The sequence below is a fragment of the Bombina bombina genome, chromosome 7, assembly GCF_027579735.1.
Source record: "Bombina bombina isolate aBomBom1 chromosome 7, aBomBom1.pri, whole genome shotgun sequence".
NCBI lineage: Eukaryota > Metazoa > Chordata > Amphibia > Anura > Bombinatoridae > Bombina > Bombina bombina.
The window spans coordinates 484,794,993-484,803,491 of record NC_069505.1 but is presented as its reverse complement, the minus strand read 5'-3'; positions in this window follow the sequence as shown (position 1 = coordinate 484,803,491).

Sequence of the window (8,499 nt, the reverse complement as noted above, 5' to 3'; positions counted from 1 at the left end):
AAAATGATATGCCAACTAATATCCATGTCTAGTCTATAGTCAGACTAATTTTAGACAATCCTAGCAAAAACTACTTATACAAAAGTGTATCTAATTTGTTCTAATTTGAGTGAGTGAGCCTCGTCTATTTGAGGTCTTTCCAAACCATCATTACAATCATTATAAGTTATATTCTACATAAACCTAAAAGGGAATAAATAACAAATGTAATGAAACACACCAGAAAAAGGCATAAGTGTCACAACTCATTTGAGTTACAATGAAAGGATACATGTTGCTCTTTTGGCAACGATAGATCTAAAATTGCGACCTAGTTAGGCTTTCTGTGGATTCAGGTGGGAGGGTCATCGGTTTGATGATTTGGCTGTTTATGATTTTTTTTCCTATGCTGTACTGTGGCCTATTCTGGGCGTCTTTCTTTTGGCTGAGAAGTTTCACCTTGTGTAGCCGAAATGTTGTGTTGGTCAGGTGGGATAGGAAATGTGAGGTTGAGCCCTTTAGAAAAAGTGTCCAAATTGCTCAGGTTTCTATATATCCATGTTTTGCCGTCCAAAAATACAATAAATCCAAATGGGTATCCCCAACGGTATTTTATGTTGTTTTTTTGCAAAACAGTGTTGATGAATCTTGCATCCTTTCTTTTTTGGAGTGTGAGTGGGCTTAAAGGGCCATAATACCCAAATGTTTAAACACTTGAAAGTGATGCAGCATAGCTGTAAAAAGCAGACTAGAAAATATCACCTGAACATCTCTATGTAAAAAAGAAAGATATTTCTTCTGTTAAGTGTGATCAGTCCACGGGTCATCATTACTTGTGGGATATTAACTGCTCCCCTACAGGAAGTGCAAGAGGATTCACCCAGCAGAGTTGCTATATAGCTCCTCCCCTCTACGTCACCCCCAGTCATTCTCTTGCACCCAACGACTAGATAGGATGTGTGAGAGGACTATGGTGATATATTTAGTTTTTATATCTTCAATCAAAAGTTTGTTATTTTATAATAGCACCGGAGTGTGTTATTCCTTCTCTGGTAGAATTTGAAGAAGAATCTACCTGAGTTTTTCTATGATTTTAGCCGGAGTAGTTAAGATCATATTGCTGTTTCTCGGCCATCTGAGGAGAGGTAAACTTCAGATCAGGGGACAGCAGGCAGATTAATCTGCAAAGAGGTATGTAGCAGTTTATTATTTTCTGACATGGAATTGATGAGAAAATCCTGCCATACCGTTATAATGTAAACTCAGCCTTGAATGCAGTAGATGTAGCTGATATCAGGCTGTCATGTATGTATATTTTACACTTCAGTTTTCTGGGAAATGGTACTTCTCTGGCTTTTAAACTGTATACATAGACTTAACCTATTTTGCAGGGACTTGCAATAGGTTTTAAATGACAATTAATTATTGAGGTAAAACGTTTTTTTGCTGGCATGTAAAAACGTTTTTTTCTCTGAGGTACTGGGTGAAAAAATGTTTTGGGCACTTTTTTTCCACTTGGCAATAGTTTTGATTTAAATTAGAGCAGTTCACTGATCCCTCTCACTGTTATGTGTGTGGGGGAGGGGCCATTTTGGTGCTTTCACTATGCATCAGAAAAACTCAGTCAGAGGTTCATTTTCTTCCTGCATGATCCGGTTCATCTCTACAGAGTTCAGGGATCTCAAGAGTCTTTTTTGAGGGAAGTAATCATTCACAGCAGAGCTGTGCTGATTGTATTGACTGTGATATAAAAAACGTTTATTTGTGTATTTTTTTCTGCTGCCTGGGTTAGTTATCATTTGCTGAGGGGAACAATCCTTTGCTAAAACTGTATATTCTGACAAAGATTGATGCTATAACTTAATTATTTTATCTGTTATAATATTTTCTGTGCTTCTTAAAGGCACAGTTCGTTTTCATATTATTTGTAAATTACTTTGAAAAGTATTTCCAAGTTGCTGTTTATTTGCTAGTGTGTTAAACATGTCTGATTCAGAGGAATATCTCTGTGCTATATGTGTTAATGCCAAAGTGGAGCCCAATAGAAATTTATGTACTAAATGTATTGATGCTACTTTAAAAAATAGTCAATCTGTACAAATTGAACATATTTCACCAAACAACGAGGGGAGAGTTATGCCGACTAACTCGCCTCACGTGTCAGTACCTGCATCTCCCGCTCAGGAGGTGCGTGATATTGTAGCGCCGAGTGCATCTGGGCGGCCATTACAAATCACATTACAAGATATGGCTACTGTTATGACTGAAGTTTTGGCTAAACTACCAGAACTAAGAGGTAAACGTGATCACTCTGGGATGAGAACAGAGTGCGCTGATAATGCAAGGGCCATGTCTGATACTGCATCACAGTTTGCAGAACGTGAAGACGGAGAGCTTCATTCTGTGGGTGACGGTTCTGATCCAAATAAACTGGACTCAGACATTTCAAATTTTAAATTTAAGCTTGAGAACCTCCGTGTGTTACTAGGGGAGGTATTAGCGGCTCTGAATGATTGTAACACAGTTGCAATCCCAGAAAAAATGTGTAGGTTGGATAAATATTTTGCGGTACCGACGAGTACTGACGTTTTTCCTATACCTAAGAGACTTACTGACATTGTTACTAAGGAGTGGGATAGACCCGGTGTGCCTTTCTCACCCCCTCCTATATTCAGAAAAATGTTTCCAATAGACGCCGCCACACGGGACTTATGGCAAATGGTCCCTAAGGTGGAGGGAGCAGTTTCTACTTTAGCTAAGCGTACCACTATCCCAGTGGAGGATAGCTGTGCTTTTTCAGATCCAATGGATAAAAAATTAGAGGGTTACCTTAAGAAAATGTTTGTTCAACAAGGGTTTATATTGCAACCTCTTGCATGTATTGCGCCTGTCACGGCTGCAGCAGCATTTTGGTTTGAGTCTCTGGAAGAGACACTTCAATCATCCACACTAGATGACATCACACACAAACTTAAATTCCTTAAGTTAGCTAATTCATTTATTTCAGATGCCGTAGTACATTTAACTAAACTTGCGGCTAAAAATTCAGGATTCGCCATTCAGGCACGCAGAGCTCTGTGGCTAAAATCCTGGTCAGCTGATGTTACGTCTAAATCTAAATTGCTTAATATTCCTTTCAAAGGGCAGACCTTATTCGGGCCCGGCTTGAAAGAGATTATTGATGACATTACAGGAGGTAAAGGTCATGCCCTGCCTCAGGACAAGGCCAAAGCCAAGGCTAGACAGTCCAATTTTCGTTCCTTTCGTAATTTCAAAGCAGGAGCAGCATCAACTTCCTCTGCACCAAAACAGGAAGGAGCTGTTGCTCGCTACAGACAAGGCTGGAAACCTAACCAGTCCTGGAACAGGGGCAAACAGGCCAGAAAACCTGCTGCTGCCCCTAAGACAGCATGAATTGAGGGCCCCCGATCCGGGACCGGATCTAGTGGGGGGCAGACTTTCCCTCTTCGCCCAGGCTTGGGCAAGAGATGTTCAGGATCCCTGGGCGTTAGAGATCATATCTCAGGGATACCTTCTGGACTTCAAATCCTCTCCCCCAAGAGGGAGATTTCATCTGTCAAGGTTGTCAACAAACCTAACAAAGAAGGAAGCGTTTCTACGCTGCGTACAAGATCTTTTATTAATGGGAGTGATCCATCCAGTTCCGCGGTTGGAACAAGGACAAGGGTTTTACTCAAATCTGTTTGTAGTTCCCAAAAAGAGGGAACCTTCAGGCCAATCTTGGATTTAAAGATCCTAAACAAATTCCTAAGAGTTCCATCGTTCAAGATGGAAACTATTCGAACAATTTTGCCCATGATCCAAGAGGGTCAGTACTTGACCACAGTGGATTTAAAGGATGCTTACCTTCACATACCGATTCACAGAAGTCATTACCGGTATCTAAGGTTTGCCTTTTTAGACAGGCATTACCAGTTTGTAGCTCTTCCATTCGGACTGGCTACGGCTCCAAGAATCTTCACAAAGGTTCTGGGCACTCTTCTGGCGGTACTAAGACCGCGAGGAATTTCAGTAGCTCCGTACTTAGACGACATACTGATACAAGCTTCAAGCTTTCAAACTGCCAAATCTCATACAGAGATAGTACTGGCATTTCTAAGGTCGCATGGATGGAAAGTGAACAAAGAGAAAAGTTCTCTCTTTCCACTCACAAGAGTTCCCTTCCTGGGGACTCTGATAGATTCTGTAGAAATGAAGATTTACCTGACAGAGGACAGGTTAACAAAACTTCAAAATGCATGCCGTGTCCTTCATTCCATTCAAGAGACCAGAAATTCTCTTCTATGGTGGCTTTATCGGCCACATCTGTCCAGGGGAATGCCATTCAGCAGGCCAGACTGGTCAATTGTAACAACAGACGCCAGCCTACTAGGTTGGGGCGCTGTCTGGAATTCTCTGAAGGCTCAGGGACTATGGAATCAGGAGGAGAGTCTTCTTCCAATAAACATTCTGGAATTGAGAGAAGTCCTCAATGCTCTTCTGGCTTGGCCCCAGTTAGCAACTCGGGGGTTCATCAGGTTCCAGTCGGACAACATCACGACTGTAGCTTATATCAACCATCAGGGAGGGACAAGAAGCTCCCTAGCAATGATGGAAGTATCGAAGATAATTCGCTGGGCAGAGTCTCACTCTTGCCACCTGTCTGCAATCCACATCCCGGGAGTGGAGAACTGGGAGGCGGATTTCTTAAGTCGTCAGACTTTTCATCCGGGGGAGTGGGAACTTCATCCAGAGGTCTTTGCCCAAATACTTCCACGTTGGGGCAAACCAGAGATAGATCTCATGGCGTCTCGACAGAACGCCAAGCTTCCGCGCTACGGGTCCAGATCCAGGGATCCGGGAGCGGTCCTGATAGATGCCTTGACAGCACCATGGACCTTCAGGATGGCTTATGTGTTTCCACCTTTCCCGATGCTTCCTCGATTGATTGCCAGAATCAAACAGGAGAAAGCATCAGTGATTCTAATAGCGCCTGCATGGCCACGCAGGACTTGGTATACAGATCTGGTGGACATGTCATTCTGTCCACCTTGGTCGTTACCTCTGAAACAGGACCTTCTGATTCAGGGTCCTTTCAAACATCAAAATCTAACTTCTCTGAAGCTGACTGCTTGGAAATTGAACGCTTGATCTTATCAAAGCGTGGTTTTTCTGAGTCAGTTATTGATACCTTAATACAGGCTAGGAAGCCTGTCACCAGAAAGATTTACCATAAAATATGGCGTAAATACCTATATTGGTGCGAATCCAAAGGTTACTCTTGGAGTAAGGTTAGGATTCCTAGGATATTGTCTTTTCTACAAGAAGGTTTAGAAAAGGGGTTATCCGCTAGTTCCTTAAAGGGACAGATCTCAGCTCTGTCCATTCTGTTACACAAGCGTCTGTCAGAAGTTCCAGACGTTCAGGCTTTTTGTCAGGCTTTGGCCAGGATTAAACCTGTGTTTAAAGCTGTGGCTCCACCATGGAGTTTAAACCTTGTTCTTAACGTTTTACAGGGTGTTCCGTTTGAACCCCTTCATTCCATTGATATAAAGTTGTTATCTTGGAAAGTTCTATTTTTAATGGCTATTTCCTCGGCTCGAAGAGTCTCTGAGTTATCAGCCTTACATTGTGATTCTCCTTATTTGATTTTTCACTCGGATAAGGTAGTTCTGCGTACTAAGCCTGGGTTCTTACCTAAGGTAGTCACTAACAGGAATATCAATCAGGAGATTGTTGTTCCATCCTTGTGCCCAAATCCTTCTTCGAGGAAGGAACGTCTTTTGCACAATCTGGATGTAGTTCGTGCCCTTAAATTTTATTTACAGGCAACTAAAGATTTTCGACAAACGTCTTCCCTGTTTGTCGTTTACTCTGGTCAGAGGAGAGGTCAAAAAGCTTCTGCTACCTCTCTCTCTTTTTGGCTTCGTAGCATAATTCGTTTAGCTTATGAGACTGCTGGACAGCAGCCTCCTGAAAGAATTACAGCTCATTCCACTAGAGCTGTGGCTTCCACTTGGGCCTTTAAGAATGAGGCCTCTGTTGAACAGATTTGCAAGGCTGCAACTTGGTCTTCGCTTCATACTTTTTCCAAATTTTACAAATTTGACACTTTTGCTTCCTCGGAGGCTATTTTTGGGAGAAAGGTTCTTCAGGCAGTGGTTCCTTCTGTATAAAGAGCCTGCCTATCCCTCCCGTCATCCGTGTACTTTTGCTTTGGTATTGGTATCCCACAAGTAATGATGACCCGTGGACTGATCACACTTAACAGAAGAAAACATAATTTATGCTTACCTGATAAATTCCTTTCTTCTGTAGTGTGATCAGTCCACGGCCCGCCCTGTTTTTTAAGGCAGGTAAATATTTTTTAAATTATACTCCAGTCACCACTACACCCTTGGCTTCTCCTTTCTCGTTGGTCCTTGGTCGAATGACTGGAGGTGACGTAGAGGGGAGGAGCTATATAGCAACTCTGCTGGGTGAATCCTCTTGCACTTCCTGTAGGGGAGCAGTTAATATCCCACAAGTAATGATGACCCGTGGACTGATCACACTACAGAAGAAAGGAATTTATCAGGTAAGCATAAATTATGTTTTTACCTCAAAAGTTCCTCAGTAGCCACCTCCCATTGTAAAGGATTTCTAAGCAGCATTTTAGTGGATCTGTCCCGGGACACCTTAGGGAATGAGAATCGTGAACTCTCATCTTATTTCACCAATCATGTAAAGGAAGCTTACTATGAAATCTCATGAGAGTTAAGTCAAATCTCATGAGATCACAGTAAGAGTTCATGACCTCAGCACTGCTGATGCTGATTGGCTGCTGTTCATTTCTTCATTTTTTTTTATTTTTACCTGCAGCTGGGCAGCAGCTGAGTATAACTTTTTACACAGAACTCACTCTGCTGAGCTGAGGAGATTGTGAGGTAAAATATCTTCCTTTTTTACATAGAGATGCTCAGGTGATATTTTCCTGTCAGCTTTTTACAGTTATACTGCATCAGTTTCAAGTGATTTAGCATATGAGTATTATGTCCCTTTAAGTCCAAATATACCTGTATGTCGTGGTCTTGGTAATTCAGGTTGGGATTATTCCAGAAATGTTGCCATATAGTGTCTTTATCTTTAAAGTTGAGGAACTTGATAATAACATCACGAGGAGGGGCTTGACTCGAGGGCTTCGCTTGTGGCGCTATGAGCTCTCTCTAGCTGCGCGGTTGATGTCAGACGTTGCTGAGAGGTGTTGAAATAGTGACTAGGTAATTTTCTAGATCATTCGGTTCAACAGATTCAGGTATCCCTCTAATTCTTAAATTGTTTCTGCAGCCACGATTATCTAGGTCTTAAATTTTATCATTTAAGTCCTGTATCAGAAGGGATTGCTGTTCCTGATGATCTGAGATATCTTTTATATCTTTTATTGTGTCGTCCTGTGCAGTTTCCAGGGTATCCACTCTGTTCCCAATGTCTGTGATGTCCTTTCTTAGTTCTGAGATCTCTGCTTTAATCAGGTCTATCAAAGAGGTTATGTCTGTTTTAGATGGGAGGTCTTGCATCTTGCAGAGGATTTGTGATAGTTGATCTTGTTGCACTCCTGCCATGGCAGATTCAGAAGTAATTAGTTTTTCAGTGGTTTTTGAGTTTAAGTCTTGACCTAAACGCTCTCTCTCTTGGGATTGAAAAAAGGACGAAACTGGCACAGGTGATGGATTATGTGATTTAAGAGACTTTTCCGACTTTGCCTTCTTGACATTAAGGCATACAGGGTTATGTAATTCTCCTTTGTGACACTAGATGGCGCTGTTGTATTAGAAATGCATTAATCCAGAGAGAAGATAGACTGCACAGTGGAAATTCAGCTATATGTATTTAAATGATTAAATGTTTTATAGAACCTTTTTCCCCACTGAGTCCTTTGGAGTTAGTAGGATCCTGAGAATCTGGAGTATGTCAGTGGAAGTGCTAGTGTGCACTATGTCATCTTGCTCCCTAACTGTTTCCACAGAGGTAGGTGGAAATCAGTGGTCCACAAATGCAGAATTTTTTTTTAAACGGAGCTCCAGTCCAGCAGAGCAGACTCACTGAGTGGCTATGTCCCAATGTGGCCAAACTTCGCGCCCCCCCCCCCCCCGGGAGCCCTTGATTTCTACTCCGCTGCCTGCAGGCCCATGGCAGAAAATAGCTGTTGATTTGTGTGAACTGCATGGGGAAAAGTACATAGTCGTGATTGACTACTATTCCAGGTATTTGGAGAATGCACCCTTGAATGAGATCACCAGTCAAGCAGTTATCACTCGTCTCAAGAGCTTGTTCGCCCGGTGGGGCATACCAATGGAGTTAGTGAGTGATAACGGAATGCAGTTTGCTTCCATGGAGTTGAGTTCTTTCAGCAGTGAATATGATTTTGTCCATTCTAAGTCAAGTCCACATTACCCGCAGGCCAATGGAATGAAGCAATCTGAGCCGTACCTAGCTCTCTTGGCCTATAAGGTGACTCCCATCCAAGCCACAGGTTTTAGC